This window comes from Pseudophryne corroboree, chromosome 1 (assembly GCF_028390025.1).
Source record: "Pseudophryne corroboree isolate aPseCor3 chromosome 1, aPseCor3.hap2, whole genome shotgun sequence".
Taxonomy (NCBI): Eukaryota; Metazoa; Chordata; class Amphibia; order Anura; family Myobatrachidae; genus Pseudophryne; species Pseudophryne corroboree.
In genome coordinates this window covers 312172289-312192073 of record NC_086444.1, presented here as the reverse complement: position 1 = coordinate 312192073, position 19785 = coordinate 312172289, and the positions used below count along the sequence as shown (strand labels likewise).

At 46.8% G+C, this 19785-nt stretch overlaps 1 protein-coding gene and 1 non-coding gene across 4 annotated transcripts in view; both read right to left on the bottom strand.

The window, feature by feature from the left end:
* Positions 1 to 19785, bottom strand: part of SBNO1 (strawberry notch homolog 1) — a 257136-nt gene that overhangs the window by 103190 nt on the left and 134161 nt on the right. The window lies entirely within an intron of this gene.
* Positions 10784 to 10904, bottom strand: LOC134932297 (U5 spliceosomal RNA). The gene has a single exon (XR_010179300.1). It is a non-coding gene; the product is annotated as a U5 spliceosomal RNA (small nuclear RNA).

The following is a 19785-nucleotide window of genomic DNA, read 5'->3' as shown; positions in this document are numbered from 1 at the left end:
TGTGACTGCGCGTTTTGTTCATGTTACCCTTTCACTATGTTTCCAGGTTTCCTTGATGTTCTCCTGTTTTAAATGGCTTGGCGAACCTCCTCTACTTTAACGTTGGTCTTTTCCAGCTCTCCTCGGGCACGGTTTTAACTAGACTGGCTTGGAGGGGTGACATAGTAGGGGAGGAGCTAGTCACATGGTTATAAATGTAAACTGCCAGCTCCCAGTTAATGCCTACTATATCCCCATTGTATCTGCACTCCAGTGGCCCCTGTGGAATCGGAGAAAGGGATTTATCGGTAAGTACCAAAATCCTGATAGGTACATAGATAGATAGATAGATTTATCTATGTAATAATTTTTAAGTTTTAATGTTTTTAAGACTTATGTTCCAAATGAATTCAATGAATGGTTATTTTGATTGTATGAAGAAATTGTTTATACTAAGTTAAAATCGGTTATTAACGAGAGATATATATATATATATATATATATATATATATATATATATATATATATATATATATATATATTTATTTTTCCCCCAATCCATACAGTACATTGACAGATTGCTTTCTTTAGTTGACAGTATGCCTTTTTAAAGGCCACAAGTTTCTGTTAACTTCAGATCTAGCAACTCGCATATCACCCAACGTGTTTGGTCAATATTGACTTCATCAGGGGTGTTTCTCTCGGGATCCGGTCTGAAGATCGAAAATGTCTAGGTCGCCCACTATAGGTCGACAGTCACTAGGTTGACAGGGTTTGAAGGTCGACAGGTTAACATGAGTTTTTCATTATTATTATTTTACTTTTTCATACTTAACGATCCACACGGACTACGATTGGGAATAGTAACCTGTGCCGAGCGCAGCGGTAGCAAAGTGAGCCATGCGAGGGGACACGGTGCACTAATTGGGCTTCCCGGTCACTGTATGGAGAAAACGACACCCACATTTTTTTTTTAAATTATGTCGACCTTTTGACCTGTCGACCTAGTGACTGTCGACCTATAGTGGTCGGCCTAAACATTGTCGATCCACACCTGTTTCTCTCTAGTGTAGGCTGGTATTACCAGATAGGACTGATTTCTCCGAGCTAAATAATCGAATATGTTGTTTTTAAACGACTTATATCCCCTTTGACATTTTGGTATGAGGGTTTTATGAATTTCCAAAGTACCAAAGAGGCCTTGAATGAAAACGGCCGTACGGAATGGCCTCGAAGGCTGCCACCATCTTTCTGAGGAGACGTATATATAGATGTACAGATACTTGACGATTGTGTAGAACCAACCTCACCATCTCCTGTATGGACAAAACTTTTTCTGAAGGGAGGCATACCTTCTGCAGGACTGCAGCCTCTGCATCAGTCGCAGATGAGACTTTTGGAAGTTTAGGATCCACCCATGTTGAATGAGGAGCCTGTGAGTCATTTGGATGTTCTGAAGCAACTGGCCCCTGGAATGAGCCTTCAGGAGAAGATCGTCCAGATAAGGGACAATCATAACCCCTTGTGTTCGAAGTAGAGCCAACATGATGACCATGACCTTCGTGAACACCCTGGGGGCCGAGAACAGGCAGAACGGTAAAGTCTGGAATGGGAAGCGGATGGTGAATCTGAGAAACGCATTGCGCGGAGGCCAAATGGGAATGTGCAGGTCTTGATGTCTAAGGACACCATAAACTCGTTTTGTTCTAGTCCCGCTATAACTGACTGAGGGGACTACATCTTGAATTTGAGTACTCTCAAATAAGGATTGAGATCTTTAAAATTCAGAATTGGTCTGGCCGATCCGTCAGGCTTCGGCACAAGGAATAGGCTTGTGTAGAAACCCTGTTTCTGCTGATGTTTTGGGACTGGGATCAACACCCTCACTGACAGGAGTTTGTCGATAGCTTCGTGCAGTACGACAACACCTGTCGTCTGAAGCTGGCAAATCTGTGGTAAAGTACCAGTGAGGTGGTTGGATTTGGAAATCTATTTTGTACCCCAGGGTGACTAGGTCCCAAACCCAGGCATCTGGACAGGATTCTGTCCACACGTCCCTGTAATCTCATAGATGAACTCCCACCCTGGGGTCCCGCAGGTGAGAGGTAAGCCAGTCATGCACTGAGCTTGTTGGTGGACTTACTGTCCTGGTGAAGAGTGCTGCTCCTCTGCCACGACCTCTGGAACCCCCCGGGGGAGATGCAGCTCTTCCCCCTGGAACGGCCTCTGAAATTGGAAGGTGCACGAAAGGACCGAAAGGAAGGTCCTGTATTTGACCTCCGAGAAGCTGGAGCAGCTGAGGGGAGATAACTGGACTAACCTCCAGTAGCTTGGGAAAACCAGTTTTCCAGCTCTGGACCGAACAAGATCTGTCCCGTAAAGGGCAGTGCCTCTACAGCCATTTTGGATTCCGCATCTGCCTGCCACTGACGCAGCCAAAGAGCTCTTCGGGCAGATATTGCCAAGGCAGTAATCCGACCGCCAAGGGTGCACCCAACCTTGGATGCTCCTAGATAGGCGGCAGATTCATGGATGTGTTTAGCTAGAGGGATAATTTCCTCAGCAGAGAGACGACCTCGCAAGTCTGTGGGCAGTTCTGCCCAGGCTTCAATAGCCTTGTTGACCCAACATCCACCACTGAATATACAGATTTAAGAGTAGTTTCTAATATTCTATCTGACTGTTCCTTTAAAGAGGTGGCCCCAGGAACTTGCAGAACAGTCGTCTTTGACAGACTAGACACTGAGAGATCCACTGTGGGAGGAGTCTCACATAATTTTCCGGTATCTGCAGGAAAAGGGTAGGATGATAAAAAACATTTTTTACCCTGGTATTCCCAGGCTGCATTCAGTTATAAATCCAGTTCCTCAAAAACTGGAAAGAAGGCCGCCGCTTTTTGCTTAATAGCAAATAAAGAGGGGCGTGCAACCTTTAACAATAGACACACTGCAGCAATAAGCTCCTCTATTCTTGGGGGGGAGGCATGTCTTCTTCCTCAGAGTCATCAGATTAATACTGAGGGCCAAGATCTCTTTTTTGAGACCTGAGGTGGGGTTACCAGGAAGGCGACTGGGATGGAACCATGACTTTAGAAAGCTCTTCCGCTTATTTTTCTAGGGACCACACCCAAGCAGGTTCAGGCTGCTATGATCTGGAAACCTCTCCATTCTTTCAGGAGGCTGCCAGCTCAGAGGACTATAGTGACATGTCAGTGCGTTGTGTTGCCCAAGCAGGAGATTCCTGTACCTGTGAACTGTAAGCAGGCTGCTCTGTAACACAGGTCTCACAAAACAGGAAGCTATCTGATTGACCCTGTGTGAATTTTTTGGAGGTAAAAATAGGATTTTGGTACTTACCAGGTAAATCCTTTTCTGTGAATCCATAGGGGGCACTGGAGTACTCTTGGGATATGGACGGTGTTATCAAGGACAGGCACTGAATATTTAAATTTTAGTAACTCTCCTCCCCTCCATACTCCCAGAATACCTCAGTGTTTTTTCCTGAGGCGAACAGGAGCGATAGAGAGGATGAACAATGGAGAATTACATATAACATTATAACATAACGGACAACAATAAAGTTGACACATAACGTAACTGACAACTAAACAGTTGACACCATAACCGATAAGTCGGTGAGAATGTGTTACCATAAGATCCACTGAACTTACCACAAACCAGGTAAAACTGCTCTGGGTGGGCGTCCAGTGCCCCCTATGGATTCAAAGAAAAGGATTTACCTGGTAAGTACCAAAATCCTATTTTCTTTTTCATCCACTAGGGGTCACTGGAGTACTCTTGGGACGTACCAAAGCTTCCCCCGTGGACGGGAGAGCTGTTTGGCACCTGTAACACTAGGCGGCCAAAGCTAGATGTTGATGCCGCAAACGTATCAAACTTGTAAAGCGCACAAACGTGTGCACTGATGACCATGTAGCCGCACGGCAAAGCTGCGTCGTAGAAGCCCCACGACCAGCTGCCCATGAAGTTCCCACAGAACGCGTGGAATGAGCCGTTACTGATGTAGGCGGCTGTAACCTAGCATGAAGGTAAGCCTGACGTATGGTCAGTTTAATCCATCTGGATAAGGTCTGCTTAGAAGCTGGCCAACCCATCTTGACATCATAGAGAACAAACAACGTATCCATCTTACGAATTGTAGACGGTCGGGATACATAAAAGCGTAATGCGCGTACCACATCCAAAGTTCCAGAATCTCCTGTTAACACAGGAACTACTATTGGTTGTTTGTTGTGAAAAGATGACACTACCTTTGGCAAGAAAGCGGGATTCGTCCGAAGTTCCGCTCTGTTATCATGAAACACCAAATACGGTGGCTTGCATGACAAGGCACCCAAATCTGAAATACGCCTTGCCGAAGCTAAGGCTAGGAGAAAAATTGTTTTCCAAGTGAGAAACTTAATATCCACTTGTTGTAAGGGTTCAAAATATGAAGACTGTAAAAAAAATCTAAAACCAGATTCAAGTTCCATGGCACTGTAGGTGGAATGAATGGAGGCTGTACTCTGAGGACACCTTACAGAAAGGTGTGTACAGACGGCAATAGAGCCAAACGTCTTTGAAAGTAAATTGACAAAGCAGAGACCTGCACCTTTTGTGTACAGAAACGCAGTCCTCCATCTAACCCAGTCTGTAGAAATAACAAAAGACGGGATAACTTAAAAGATGATGTTGTAAACTTCCGATGTTCACACCAACCTATATAGGCATGCCAAATTCTGTTATAATGAGCTGCCGTAACTGGCTTCCTAGCACGTAACATGGTTGGTATAACAGATTCTGGAATGCCCTCTCTTCTTAAGAGGGCGGTCTCAACCGCCTACCCGGTCAAACGCAGCCACGCTAAATCGGGGTCAAGGAACGGACCCTGTTGTAACTGGTCCGGACGTAGCGGGAGCGGCCAAGGATCGTCTGCGAGTAGTCCGTAGAAATCAGAGAACCATGTTCTCCGAGGCCAATGAGGCGCCACTAGCATGACTGTGGCGGACTCTTTTGATCCGTTTTAGCACCAGAGGGAGCAGCGGAAACGGTGGAAACAGATACACAAGGCTGTACGGCCACGCTATTGTGAGAGCATCCACCGCAACTACCTTTGGATCTCGCGTTCTGGACACATACTGGGGCGTGTGGTGATTGTGGCGAGATGCCATCAGATCCACTTGTGGGTAACCCCACCTCTGGACCAACATGTGAAAACACTTCTGGATTTAATGCCCATTCTCCTGGATGAAAATCCCGACGGGTGAGATAATCCGCCTCCCAGAATGAACACTGCCGACAATATCACTTGGTGATGCTCGGCCCAAATGAGGATTCAAGCTACTTCCTGCATGGCCATGCGGCTTCTCGTATCTCCTTGTTTGTTAATGTACGCGACCGCCGTCGCGTTGTCTGACTGCACCTGGACAGTCTGAGACCAGGGCATGTGCACTGCTTGTCGTAGTGCATTGTAAATTACCTGGATTTCCAGGACATCTAGAGACAGCAATCTTTCGTGATCTGCCCAGAGACCATGGAGCTGACAATTTGAACCACAGCTCCCCAACCTCTGAGACTCGCGTCCGTCGTTAGAATTATCCAATTCCAGATGCCGAACCGTGTCCCTGTGGTTAGCGTGTGTACTTTGAGCGACCAGAGTAGAGATACTCTGGCCCGTGGAGACAACCTCACCCTCTGGTGAATCTGCAGATGCAAGCCCAACCACTGTGCGAGCACATACAGTTGAAAAGGACGTGAGTGAAATCTTCCGAACTGAAGCGACTCGAAAGCCGCCACCATCTTTTCTAACAGTCGAATGCATAAATGTAAAGAGACTATGCGTGGCTTGAGCACTAATTGTACCAGATGACGAATACCCTGTACTTTCTGTTCTGGTAGGTAAATTCTTTGATCTATCGCAGGGTTTCTCAAACTCGGTCCTCAGGACCCCACACAGTGCATGTTTTGAAGGTAACCCAGCAAGTGCACAGGTGTATTGATTACTCACTGACCCATTTTAAAAGGTCCACAGGTGGAGCTAATTATTTCACTTGTGATTCTGTGAGGAGAACTGCAAAACATGCACTGTGTGGGGTCCTGAGGACCGAGTTTGAGAACCTGTGATCTATCGTATCGAGAATCATTCCTAGGAATTGAATGTGATTTCTTGAAGTTGACGATCCAACCGTGCTGTACTAGCACATTGTACGTTAGCAACGCATGTTGGAGGATCATCTGTTGAGACGGAACTTTGATGAGTAGATCGTCCAAGTACGGAACTATTATCACTCCCAGGGATCCGAGATGAGCTATCATCACAGACATCAGTTTGGTGAATACCCGAGGAACTGACGAGAGGCCAAACGGTAGAGCCTGAACTGGTAATGGTTTTGCCGTACCGCAAAACGCAAGAACCTCTTATGAAGTGGCCAAATTGTAATTGACGTACTGAATTGAGACCCTTTAAGGTCAATATTGGTCTGACCGAGCCATCCGGCTTTGGTCCTACAAAAAGACTGGAATAATAACCCTGACCTTGTTGGTGAACAGGGACTGGAAACAAACTGCTGAATCTAGCAGAGACTGAATTGCGATTTGCAGAACCCCTTCTTCACAAACCGCTCTGGTGGGAGACAAACGAACTCTTGGGCTGGGAGCACGTCATGCCCCTGGCTTCTTGGTGGCCCTAGCGTTGTAAACCACGTCCTCTACCACATCTACTAGGTGTGGTTGTTCCTCTACCACGGCCTTGAAAAGGCTGAGGTCTAAAGGATTTGAACACTGGTCCAGATTATTTCCGTCTAGGTACCTGTGGAGGCAATGGTAGGAAAAATAGGATTTTGGTACTTACCAGGTAAATCCTTTTCTTTGAATCCATAGGGGGCACTGGAGTACTCTTGGGATATGGACGGCGTAGCAGAACAAAGGCACTGAATATTTAAATTTAGAACTCTCCACCCCTCCATATCCCAGAGTACCTCAGTGTACGAACCCAGTGTTTTTACTGAGCGAACTACTATAGAGAGGTTGACAATGGAGAATTCCTATAACATAACGGACAACAACAAAGTTGACCCATAACGTTAATGTCAACTAAACAGTTGACAGCATAACCGATAAACCTTTATAGTTTGAACCAATCGGTGAAAATGTGTTACCATAAGCTCCTTTGAGCTTAATACAAACCAGGTAAAACGTGTTACCCTAAGCTCCTCTGAGCTTAAAACAACCCAGGTAAAACTGCTCTGGGTGGGCGTCCAGTGCCCCCTATGGATTCAAAGAAAAGGATTTACCTGGTAAGTACCAAAATCCTATTTTCTTTTTCATCCACTAGGGGTCACTGGAGTACTCTTGGGACGTACCAAAGCTTCCCTCGTGGGCGGGAGAGCTGTTTGACACTTGTAACAGTAGGCAGCCAAAGCTAGATGCTGATGCCGCAACCATTCATAACGTGTAAACGTGCACAAACGTGGTGCACTGAAGGCCATGTAGCCGCGTCGTAGACGCTCCACGACCCGCTGGGTCTGACATTCCCACAGAACCTGTGGGATGAGCTATTACTGACGTAGGCGATTGTAACTTAGCCTTAAAGTAAGCCTGACTTGTAGTCATTATTATCCAACTGGATAATGTCTGCTGAGAAACTGGCTAACCCCAGTTGGCAGCATCCTAGAGAACAAACAACGTATCCGTATCACGTACTGTAGACGTTCGGGACATATATAAACGCGTAATGCGTGTACCACATTCAGAATTCTAGAATGTGCTGTCAACACAGGAACCACTATTGGTATATTGATGTGAAGAATAAGAAAGCGGAATTCGTCCGAAGATCTGCTTTGTCATGAGAAAACTCAAATACGGTGGCTTGGAATACAAGGCACCCAAATATGAAACCAAAACCCTTGCCGAAGCTAAGGCTAGAAGAAAAATGTTTTCCCAAGTGAGAAACTTAATCCCCATTTGTTGTAAGGGTTCAAAATATGAAAACTGTAAGAAATCTGAACCCAACCTCAAGTCACCTGGCGCTGTAGGTGGGATAAATGGAGGCTGCACTTTGATGACACCTTGTAGAAAGGTGTGTACAGACGCAATAGAGTCAAACGTCTTTGAAAATAAGTTGACCACACAGATACCTGCACCCTCAGTGCAGATAAACGCAGTTCTCCATCCCACCCCGTTTGTAAAATAACAGAATACGGGTAACTTGAAAGATGATGTCGGAAACTTCCGAGCTTTACCACCTATATAAGCACACCAAATTTTGTAATAATGAGCTGCCTTAAGCGGCTTACTAGCTCGTAACATGGTTGGTATAACCGATACTGTAATGCCCTATTTCTTTTCTTAAGAGGGCGGTCTGAACCCCCACCCCGTCAACCGCAGCTGCGGTACATAGGTAATAGGTACATAGGTAACTATGGGTAAAAGAACGTTCCCTGTTGTAACAGGTTGGACGTATTATGAGCTGGCCAAGATCGTGTGCAAGTATTCCTTGGAGATTCGAAAAGCAAGCTCTCCGAAACCCATGAGATATCACTAGTATGACTGACGAACTGTCTTATGATCCGTTTTGGCAACGGAGAGAGCAGCGGAAAATGGTGGAGCCAGATACACGATGCTGAATGACCACACGAATGTGAGAGACTCCACCGCCACTGCCCTTGTGATCTGTCGTTTTGTACACATACTGAGCTTTTGTAATTGTGGCGAGATGCCATCATGTATACCTGAGGGTAACCCCTTCTGTGGGCTCACATATGAAACACCTCTGGATTTAATGTCCAGTTTTCAGGATATAAATCCTGACGGGTGAGATCATCTGTCTAACAGATGTCCACTTGCGGAATGAACCCCGTTGACATCATCACATAATGGTGTTCTAGGCAATTGAGGATTCGAGTTACCTGCCGCATTGCCATGCGGCTTCTTGGTTCTCCCTGGTTGTTGTGTATGCAACTCCCGCTGCGTTGTCTGACTGCACTTGGTCAGACTGAAAGCGAAGCATGTAGTGCATTGTAAATTGCACGGAGTTCCAGGACATTTATCGACAGCAATCTGTCGTGATCCGTTTTAGAACCTCTGTCGCTGATCTTTTTTTTTTTAACTACAACTCCTGAACCTCTGAGACTCTCGTCCAGAGTATATACACCCTCGGCCCTCTGTGGGAAACGCGAGTGAAGGGCGGCGAACTAAAGCGCTTTGAAAACACATCATTATTCTTAACAGGCGAATACACCAATGTACCGCTAGTGTGCGTGGCTTTTGCACTAATTACTAGATGTACATTTGTTCTTGCTGGTGTAGTAGGTAAATGTCTTTGATTTACCGTATTTATAATCTTACCTAGGAATTGACGTCGTTCAGACGGAATTCGATGCGATTGTTTTTGAACTTGACCTGCCACCGCAGTATACATTAGTAGCGCAAGTTAGAGGAACTCTGTTGAGACAGAGTTCTTATGAGCAGATCGTCTAAGTGTGGAACGATTGTCACTGTCAGGACTCGGAGATGAGCTATCATCACCAACATCACTTTGGTAAATACCCGAGGCGTTGACAAGAAGCCAAACGGTAGACCTGAAATGGTTAATGGTTGTGGCGTTTTGCAAACGCTAGAACCTGTGATGACCAAACCGGAATGGGTAAATACGCATTGTGAAGATCAAGTGCAATTATGCAATTTTGTGGCTCCAATATGCAAATACTAACCGCATAAAATCCATTTTCTAACTGCAGTAAGTGACTTGCTGATTGAGACTGCGACGGAGCTGTCTGGTTTTGTTACCCCAAACAGAGGGGAATAAGTAACCCTGACTCTGTTGGTGTACTACTGCCTGGTTATAAAGACAGCTGAAAACCAGCAGAGACTAAATGGCAACCTGCCAAACCGTTCGACAGAGGCAGTCTTGTCCTTTAATCTGTAAATAGCTGAGACATCCATGAGTTGATGTCTGGAAACGCAAATGTAACGTGTAAAGACGCGCTTCCACAATTGGAACATGGAGATGGCCTAAGAGGTCGTCAAGCCACTGGCTTGCTGACTGTAGCGTCCTGTCGTTACAAGGCGTGACTGTTTTGTACAACCGCCTTGAAAAAACTGAAGTCTAAAGGGATTAAACGCCGGCACAAGTATCTCCGTTTTGATACTGGATGTGGTAATGGCTGAATATCAAATTTAGGACCAAACAAGCTCTGGCCTTGTCGCGCTTAAACTAGCGACGATGAAAAGTGAGAATCGAAGTAACCGGCGTTAGCAGAAGCTTTACAGATATACTCTGCAGCTTCTTTTAACAGTTCATTGTTTCCATACATAGTCTAGTGACCCAAATGTATCTTGGGTCTTTATAATGTTTGACACAGACGCATTTACCAATGGCGGATCGCGTCTTAAATAGTGGTTAGAGTCTACTCAGTCTCTGTAAAAATGGAGACATTGACTCACTGGGATTTAGCAATGTATGGTTGTCAAAAACCCCGCACTATCTGAGTGCTGGACTAATGTACCCTTCTCACTCGTAGTTATCGGTGTGAGATTTGACATAGAATCGTGCATTAAATTATAAGACCAGTTAAATAAACACCCTGGTACCCAAAGGGAAATTGGCCCTTTGGAAAGACTGTCCTTCGTTAGTGCTGGTGGAGTAACTTCCGAGACTCCGATTACCGCTCTTTTAATTTGAATTGCCAATGCTTAACATAGGATCTTTAAAATTATTTTTTAGTCTGCGCTAGAGCCTTACTCGCTATGCAGACAGACACCACAATAGTCAACGGACAGACACTTGCACGACTTATTGAAGTTATTATCATATATATATTTTATTGCTGAAAAGCATATTTATATGAAACTCATGGTTGTTTCTCTCAACGGAAATCTGTAGTAAAAAGCGAAAGATTTATTCGATCTGAAGAGAAACCAGAGTATTCTTTATGTGAAAAGCAATTCACATGGGCATGTGAAACCCGAACCAAATTCCCACTAACACCCCTGCGCCTCTGGTGGCTTAGAGATGTAGGGCAGGAATGTTCCAGAATTACAAACTGGAAAAACAACAGGAAGCATGTTAAAATGGCCCCTTTGCCATGCTGACTGTGATAATCACCGAACAAGTTACAATTGTTCAGTGTTAATATAGCCTCTTATACAGTATAATCACAGTATGGGTACAACACATGCTCTATGAATATATATATATATATATATATATATATATATATATATATATATATATATATATATATATATATATATATAGGCTCAATAGCCTATGATAATTACAGACATTAATATATGCTCAATAGCCTATTATACAGCATTAATATAGGCTCAATAGCCTATTTGATAATCACAGATATTAATATATAGGCTCAATAGCCTATTATACAGTGATAATCACATACATTAATATAGGCTCAATAGCCTATTATACAGTGATAATCACAGATATTAATATATAGGCTCAATAGCCTATTATACATGATAATCATTAATATAGGTCTGATATCACAGGACAGGTTATAATACATGTCTGCATTATTTACTGTCACATCTAGCTGCATATATAACTGCTGTTTATATATGTATTTTACATACCCTTTCCGCAGTGAGCCGCCCGATTCCACCGCCCCCCTTCCCCCCTGTAACGCTGTGTCTTCTCAGGAACAGCCGGGAAGACTTGCAGGGAGGCTTGCAGGGAGGCTGGCATCTGCGGTGCTGGGCGGCCGGACGGAGCAGCGGCCCGGTTGTCACCCTGTTAACGCTGTTAGTGAGCGTCTGCGGGTGGATGTGCTGGTCGGCCGGACGGAGCGGCTGGGACGGGCGGACGTAGCGCTGCCGTCTGGAGCGAGTCTCAGACGTAGCGTTGGGCGCTGTGGCGGGCGGTGCGTGGAAGCGGCATTCACTGTGACCCACCTAGCGGGGCGGCAGCCTGCGCTGACCGTTCCCCAGCTTACCTTATTCAAGGCTGCGACGGGGCTTCTCTGTGTAAGCTCCGTCCAGCTTTCAAGTCATCTTGTTCCTGGCTGCGACGGGGCTTCTTCTGTAAGCTCCGTCCAGCTTGTTCCTTTTGATAACTTCTTGCTGGCTGTGACGGGGCTTCTTTATGTAAGCTCCGTCCAGCTCTTTGATAACTTCTTGCTGGCTGTGACGGGGCTTCTTTATGTAAGCTCCGTCCAGCTCTTTGATCATTTCTTCCTGGCTGTGACGGGGCTTCTTTCTGTAAGCTCCGTCCAGCTGTTGCAGGAGACAGTGGGCTGCCTGTGGCTGTGAGGGTGCTCTTTGTGAGGACCGACACGCCATGCGCTGCCTTGCAGCAGCACCATCCCGGACCCATGTTTTTCCAGAAACTGGGAAGGGATGTGCTAAGTGTAAAATTAAAAATTAAAAAAGTCAAAATGAAAAATTAATAAAATCTTCCATCCAAGTGTGGGAATCCCACAAGCCGATGTTAGTGCTTTGAGCACAGAAAAAACACTGGGTTCGTACACTGAGGTACTCTGGGATATGGAGGGGTGGAGAGTTCTAAATTTAAATATTCAGTGCCTTTGTTCTGCTACGCCGTCCATATCCCAAGAGTACTCCAGTGACCCCTAGTGGATGAAAAAGAAACAGACCTTCCCCTAAGGTAACGCTTTCAGAGAGCCCGTCGTGCCGTAACTAGTTACGCTGAAAGGCGAGAACTGACCTGACAGACGTCCGTAGAAGCTGTACATAAATACTCAGCAGCTTCACCGATGTGATCAGCAAGAAGTATAAGGTGGTCGACTTGCAGGCGGACGTGAGGTGTGTTATCAATATAATCACCGCCTTATCTACCCAAATTCCAACCAAACCAGGTCTAAGCAGCACCCCTGCTGCTGTATACATGGACTTCTAGCTTACACTCTGATGGGTTTTGAAGCGTAGTAGCAGTTGGTACTGGAATGGTTAAAAAAAATTTTTTTTTTTTAAGAAAGTTTTGACACAGACGAACCCACCATTGGAAGATTCTCCCATTTAGAAGTCACAGACTCTGGAAACGGGTAACTAGACTTAAACCGGCGAGGTATAGAAAACCGTTTATCCGGATTTCGCCATGCCTCTATTAACAGCTTATTAAGAGATTCTGAAAAACACACTGGAGATCGGTCGTTTAGTAAATACCACCTCATCATTTGTCTGAGGTACTTCAGTCTCTGTAAAATCTAAGACTGACGTACCGCCCTGATGAGATTATCAATGCCCGGGCTGTCAATATCCTCACTATCTGACTGCTGGTCCAATTCACCTTCCTCATGCTCATCCTGCGCAGTCGTCAGGATGCAATATAGCAGAAACTGGGAAAGTATAAGACAAATGAGAACTATCTTTATGACCAAAACTAGACCGGGACCTTTGCAAAGACTGAGACCTATCCCGAGACCCTCAGGTATCTCTGGTGGTCTCACCCGAGCCTCAATTCTTGCAGTTTCTCGCACTTGTCGAGCAGCAGCCCATTCTGTGAGGTAACACACACTGACAGACATTACAGTTAAACTGCATTTTTGTTTTTGCTGGTGCCTTATTCAATATGTACCCAAACAACCGAAAAAAAACAAAGAGACAATTCCTACGACTCAGTAAAGGTTACTAAGGTGTGTATACGGCTGAAGGCAGTGCACGTGGCCAGACTATAGGAAAACTGATCCAAAAGTCCTACTAACACCCCTACGCCATCCGGTGGAGTTTTGTTGTAGGACAGCCCTTCCTGGAAGAAGAAACAGGAAGCATGGTTAAAATGACCTCCAGCCATGTGCTTACATTGTATAACATAGCATGCTAGGTTATAAAGACGTGCCCTTAAAACCATGCCCTTAACAGTGACAGGGTAACATAAAGCAGTCTCTTCTCAATATAATGCAGCCCGTCTCAATATAATGCAGCCCGCCCGTCTCAATATAAAGCAGCCCGTCTCAATATAAAGCAGCCCGTCTCAATCTAGGCTTAACAGCCTGTCTAGTGCTGCTGCTGTGGGCATTATGTGTCTTCCCCCCCCCTTTCAGCTGCGCTGCATGTAAAGGGGACAGACCGCGGCAGCCCTGAGCGCTGTCCGCGGTCTGAGTGAGGGCTGTAGCGGGCGCTCTGTAATATCTTCCCCTGGGGAGCGGTGTGGAGTGGGTATTAGCGGGCGGCAACAGGTATTAGCTCGCTGGCTACCCTCTGCGCCGGATCCTCACACTGGCCGGCGGGTCAGGAGCGGTGGCCACAGCGGGCGCTAGGGAGCCCGTGATGAGTGGCAGGCAGCAGGGGATCAGTTTGCCGGCGGCGGGCAACAGCTATGGCGGCGCGCAGTCCCCACACATGGCGGGGCGTCCGCGTGAGCTGACCGCCTCGGTCAGAAAATAAGATTTTACTCACCGGTAAATCTATTTCTCGTAGTCCGTAGTGGATGCTGGGGACTCCGTAAGGACCATGGGGAATAGACGGGCTCCGCAGGAGACTGGGCACTCTATAAGAAAGATTTGGTACTATCTGGTGTGCACTGGCTCCTCCCTCTATGCCCCTCCTCCAGACCTCAGTTAGGATACTGTGCCCGGAAGAGCTGACACAATAAGGAAGGATTTTTGAATCCCGGGTAAGACTCATACCAGCCACACCAATCACACCGTATAACTCGTGATACTATACCCAGTTAACAGTATGAAATATAACTGAGCCTCTCAACAGATGGCTCAACAATAACACTTTAGTTAGGCAATAACTATATACAAGTATTGCAGACAATCCGCACTTGGGATGGGCGCCCAGCATCCACTACGGACTACGAGAAATAGATTTACCGGTGAGTAAAATCTTATTTTCTCTAACGTCCTAGTGGATGCTGGGGACTTCGTAAGGACCATGGGGATTATACCAAAGCTCCCAAACGGGCGGGAGAGTGCGGATGACTCTGCAGCACCGAATGAGAGAACTCAAGGTCCTCCTCAGCCAGGGTATCAAATTTGTAGAATTTTGCAAACGTGTTTGCCCCTGACCAAGTAGCAGCTCGGCAAAGTTGTAAAGCAGAGACCCCTCGGGCAGCCGCCCAAGATGAGCCCACCTTCCGTGTGGAATGGGCTTTTACAGATTCAGGCTGCGGTAAGCCTACCGCAGAATGCGCCAGCTGAATAGTGCTACAAATCCAGCGCGCAAAAGACTGCTTAGAAACAGGAGCACCTATCTTGTTGGGTGCGTACAAGACAAAAAGCGAGTCAGTCTTTCTGACTCCAGCCGTCCTGGAAACAAAGTTTCAGGGCCCTGACTACATCCAGTAACTTGGAATCCTCCAAGTCCCCAGTAGCCGCAGGCACCACAATAGGTTGGTTCAAGTGAAAAGCAGATACCACCTTAGGGAGAAACTGGGGACGAGTCCTCAATTCTGCCCTATCCATATGAAATATCAGATAAGGGCTTTTACAAGACAAAGCTGCCAATTCTGACACACGCCTGGCCAATAACATGACCACTTTCCACGTGAGATATTTCAGATCCACAGTTTTAAGTGGTTCAAACCAATGTGATTTTAGGAAATTCAACACCACATTGAGATCCCAAGGTGCCACGGGAGGCACAAAAGGGGGCTGAATATGAAGCACTCCCTTTACAAAAGTCTGAACTTCAGGCAGTGAAGCCAGTTCTTTCTGGAAGAAAATCGACAGGGCCGAAATCTGGACTTTAATGGAACCCAATTTTAGGCCCATAGTCACTCCCGACTGTAGGAAGTGTAGAAAGCGACCAAGCTGAAATTCCTCTGTTGGAGCCTTCTGAGCCTCACACCACGCAACATATCGCCAAATACGGTGATAATGGTTCACGGTTACTTCTTTCCTGGCTTTTATTAGCGTAGGAATGACTTCCTCCGGAATGCCCTTTTCCTTTAGGATCCGGAATTCAACCGCCATGCCGTCAAACGCAGCCGCGGTAAGTCTTGGAACAGACAGGGCCCCTGCTGCAGCAGATCCTGTCTGAGCGGTAGAGGCCATGGGTCCTCTGATATCATTTCCTGAAGTTCCGGGTACCAAGCCCTTCTTGGCCAATCCGGAACCACGAGTATCGTTCTTACTCCCCGCCTTCTTATTATTCTCAGTACCTTTGGTATGAGAGGCAGAGGAGGGAACACATAAACCGACTGGTACACCCACGGTGTCACTAGAGCGTCCACAGCTATCGCCTGAGGGTCCCTTGACCTGGCGCAATATCTCTTTAGCTTTTTGTTGAGGCGGGACGCCATCATGTCCACCTGTGGCCTTTCCCAACGGTTTACCAACAGTAGGAAGACTTCTGGATGAAGTCCCCACTCTCCCGGGGTGTAGGTCGTGTCTGCTGAGGAAGTCTGCTTCCCAGTTGTCCACTCCCGGAATGAACACTGCTGACAGTGCTAGTACGTGATTTTCCGCCCATCGGAGAATCCTTGTGGCTTCTGCCATTGCCATCCTGCTTCTTGTGCCGCCCTGTCGGTTCACATGGGCGACTGCCGTGATGTTGTCTGACTGGATCAGTACCGGCTGGTTTTGAAGCAGGGGTCTTGCCTGACTTAGGGCATTGTAAATGGCCCTTAGTTCCAGAATATTTATATGTAGGGAAGTCTCCTGACTTGACCATAGTCCTTGGAAGTTTCTTCCCTGTGTGACTGCTCCCCAGCCTCGAAGGCTGGCATCCGTGGTCACCAGGACCCAGTCCTCTATGCCGAATCTGCGGCCCTCTAGAAGATGAGCACTCTGCAGCCACCACAGTAGAGACACCCTGGTCCTTGGAGACAGGGTTATCATTTGATGCATCTGAAGATGCGATCCCGACCACTTGTCCAAGAGGTCCCACTGGAAGGTCCTCGCATGGAACCTGCCGAATGGAATTGCTTCGTATGAAGCCACCATTTTTCCCAGGACTCGTGTGCAACGATGCACCGATACCCGTTTTGGTTTTAGGAGGTCTCTGACTAGAGATGACAGCTCCTTGGCTTTCTCCTGCGGGAGAAACACTTTTTTCTGTTCTGTGTCCAAAATCATCCGCAGGAACAGTAAGAGAGTGGAAGGAACCAGCTGTGACTTTGGAATGTTCAGAATCCAGCCATGTTGTTGTAGCACCTCCTGAGATAGTGCTACTCTGACCAGTAACTGCTCCCTGGACCTCGCCTTTATAAGGAGATCGTCCAAGTATGGGATAATTAAAACTCCCTTTTTTCGAAGGAGTATCATCATTTCTGCCATTACCTTGGTAAACACCCTCGGTGCCGTGGACAGTCCAAACGGTAGAGTCTGGAATTGGTACTGGCAATCCTGTACCACAAATCTGAGGTACTCCTGGTGAGGAAGGTAAATAGGGACATGCAGGTAAGCATCCTTGATGTCCAGGGATACCATGTAATCCCCCTCGTCCAGGCTTGCAATAACCGCCCTGAGCGATTCCATCTTGAACTTGAATTTTGTTATGTAAGTGTTCAAGGATTTCAAATTTAAAATGGGTCTCACCGAACCGTCTGGTTTCGGTACCACAAAGTGTGGAATAGTAGCCCCGGCCTTGTTGAAGTAGGGGTACCTTGACTATCACCTGCTGGGAATACAGCTTGTGAATGGCCTCTAGCACAGCCTCCCTGCCCGATGGAATCGTCGGTAAGGCTGATTTGAGGAAACGGCGGGGGGGCGGCGCCTCGAATTCCAGCTTGTACCCCTGAGATACTACTTGAAGGATCCAGGGATCCACCCGTGAGCGAGCCCACTGATCGCTGAAATTTTTGAGGCGGCCCCCCACCGTACCTGGCTCCGCCTGTGGAGCCCCACCGTCATGCGGCTGATTTGGAAGAAGCGGGGGGAGGACTTTTGGTCCTTGGAACCGGCTGAGTGTTGCAGCTTTTTCCCCCTTCCTCTGCCTCTAGACAGAAAGGACCCGCCTTTTCCGCGCCTGTTTTTCTGGGGTCGAAAGGACTGTACTTGGTAATACGGTGCTTTCTTAGGCTGTGAGGGGACATGGGGCAAAAATGCAGACTTCCCAGCCGTTGCTGTGGAAACAAGGTCTGAGAGACCGTCCCCGAATAACTCCTCACCCTTATAAGGCAAAACTTCCATGTGCCTTTTAGAATCTGCATCTCCTGTCCACTGCCGAGTCCATAAGCCTCTCCTAGCAGAGATGGACAAAGCACTTATTCTAGATGCCAGCCGGCAGATCTCCCTCTGTGCATCTCTCATGTATAAGGCCGAGTCTTTTATATGCTCTATGGTTAGCAATATAGTGTCTCTGTCTAGGGTGTCAATATTTTCCGACAGGGAATCTGACCAAGCAGCAGCAGCACTGCACATCCAGGCTGAGGCAATAGCTGGTCTCAGTATAACACCAGTGTGTGTGTGTAAATAGATTTTAGGATAGCCTCCTGCTTTCTATCAGCAGGTTCCTTTAGGCAGGCCGTTTCCGGAGACGGTAGTGCCACCTTTTTAGACAAACGTGTGAGCGCTTTATCCATCCTAGGGGGAGTTTCCCAACGTGACCTATCCTCTGACGAGAAAGGGAACGCCATTAGTAATTTTTTTGATATCACCAATTTTTTATCAGGGAAAGCCCACGCTTCTTCACACACCTCATTCAATTCCTCAGATGGGGGAAAAACTATAGGTAGTTTTTTTCTCCCCAAACATAATACCCTTCTTTGAGGTACCCGGGTTTATATCAGTAAGGTGTAATACCTCTTTCATTGCCTCAATCATGCCACAAATGGCCCTAGTGGACATTAAATTTGACTCATCGTCGTCGACACTAGCATCAGTATCCGTGTCGACATCTGTGTCTGCCATCTGAGGTAGTGGTCGTTTCAGGGCCCCTGACGGCCTTTGAATCGTCTGGGCAGGCACGAGCTGAGAAGCCGGCTGTCCCGCATTTGGCATGTCGTCAAATTTTTTATGTAAGGAGTCGACACTTGCACGTAATTCCTTCCATAAATCCATCCACTCAGGTGTCTGTCCCGCAGGGGGTGACATCACATTAATAGGCATCTGCTCCGCCTCCACATAAGTCTCCTCATCAAACATGTCGACACAGCCGTACCGACACACCGCACACACACACAGGGAATGCTCTTACAAGGAGACAGGACCCCACAAAAGCCCTTTGGGGAGACAGAGAGAAAGTATGCCAGCACACACCAGAGCGCTATAATAATACAGGGACTAACTGAATTATGACCCTTTATAGCTGCTTATTATATTAAACTGCGCCCAAATTTAGTGCCCCCCTCTCTTTTTTACCCTTTCCGTAGTGTAGACTGCAGGGGAGAGTCAGGGAGCTTCCTTCCAGCGGAACTGTGAGGGAATAATTGGTTAGCATTACTGCCTCACAGCACTGAGGTCATGGGTTCGATTCCCACCATGGTCCTAACTGTGTGGAGTTTGTATATTCTCCCCGTACTTGCGTGGGTTTCCTCCGGGTACTCCGGTTTCCTCCCACATTCCAAAAATATACTGGTAGGTTAATTGGCTTCCAACAAAAATTAACCCTAGCGTGAATGTGTGTGTACATGTGGTAGGGAATATAGATTGTAAACTCCACTGGGGCAGGGACTGATGCGAATGGTCAAATATTCTCTGTAAAGCGCTGCGGAATATGTGTGCGCTATATAAAATAACTGATAATAATAATGGCGCCAGTGTGCTGAGGGAGAAGGCTCCGCCCCTTTTTCGGCAGCCTTTCTCGCGCTTTTTTCTGTAATCTGGCAGGGGTAATTACAACATATATAGCCTCTGGGACTATATATTGTGGTTATTTTTGCCAGCCAAGGTGATATTATTGCTGCTCAGGGCGCCCCCCCCCAGCGCCCTGCACCCTC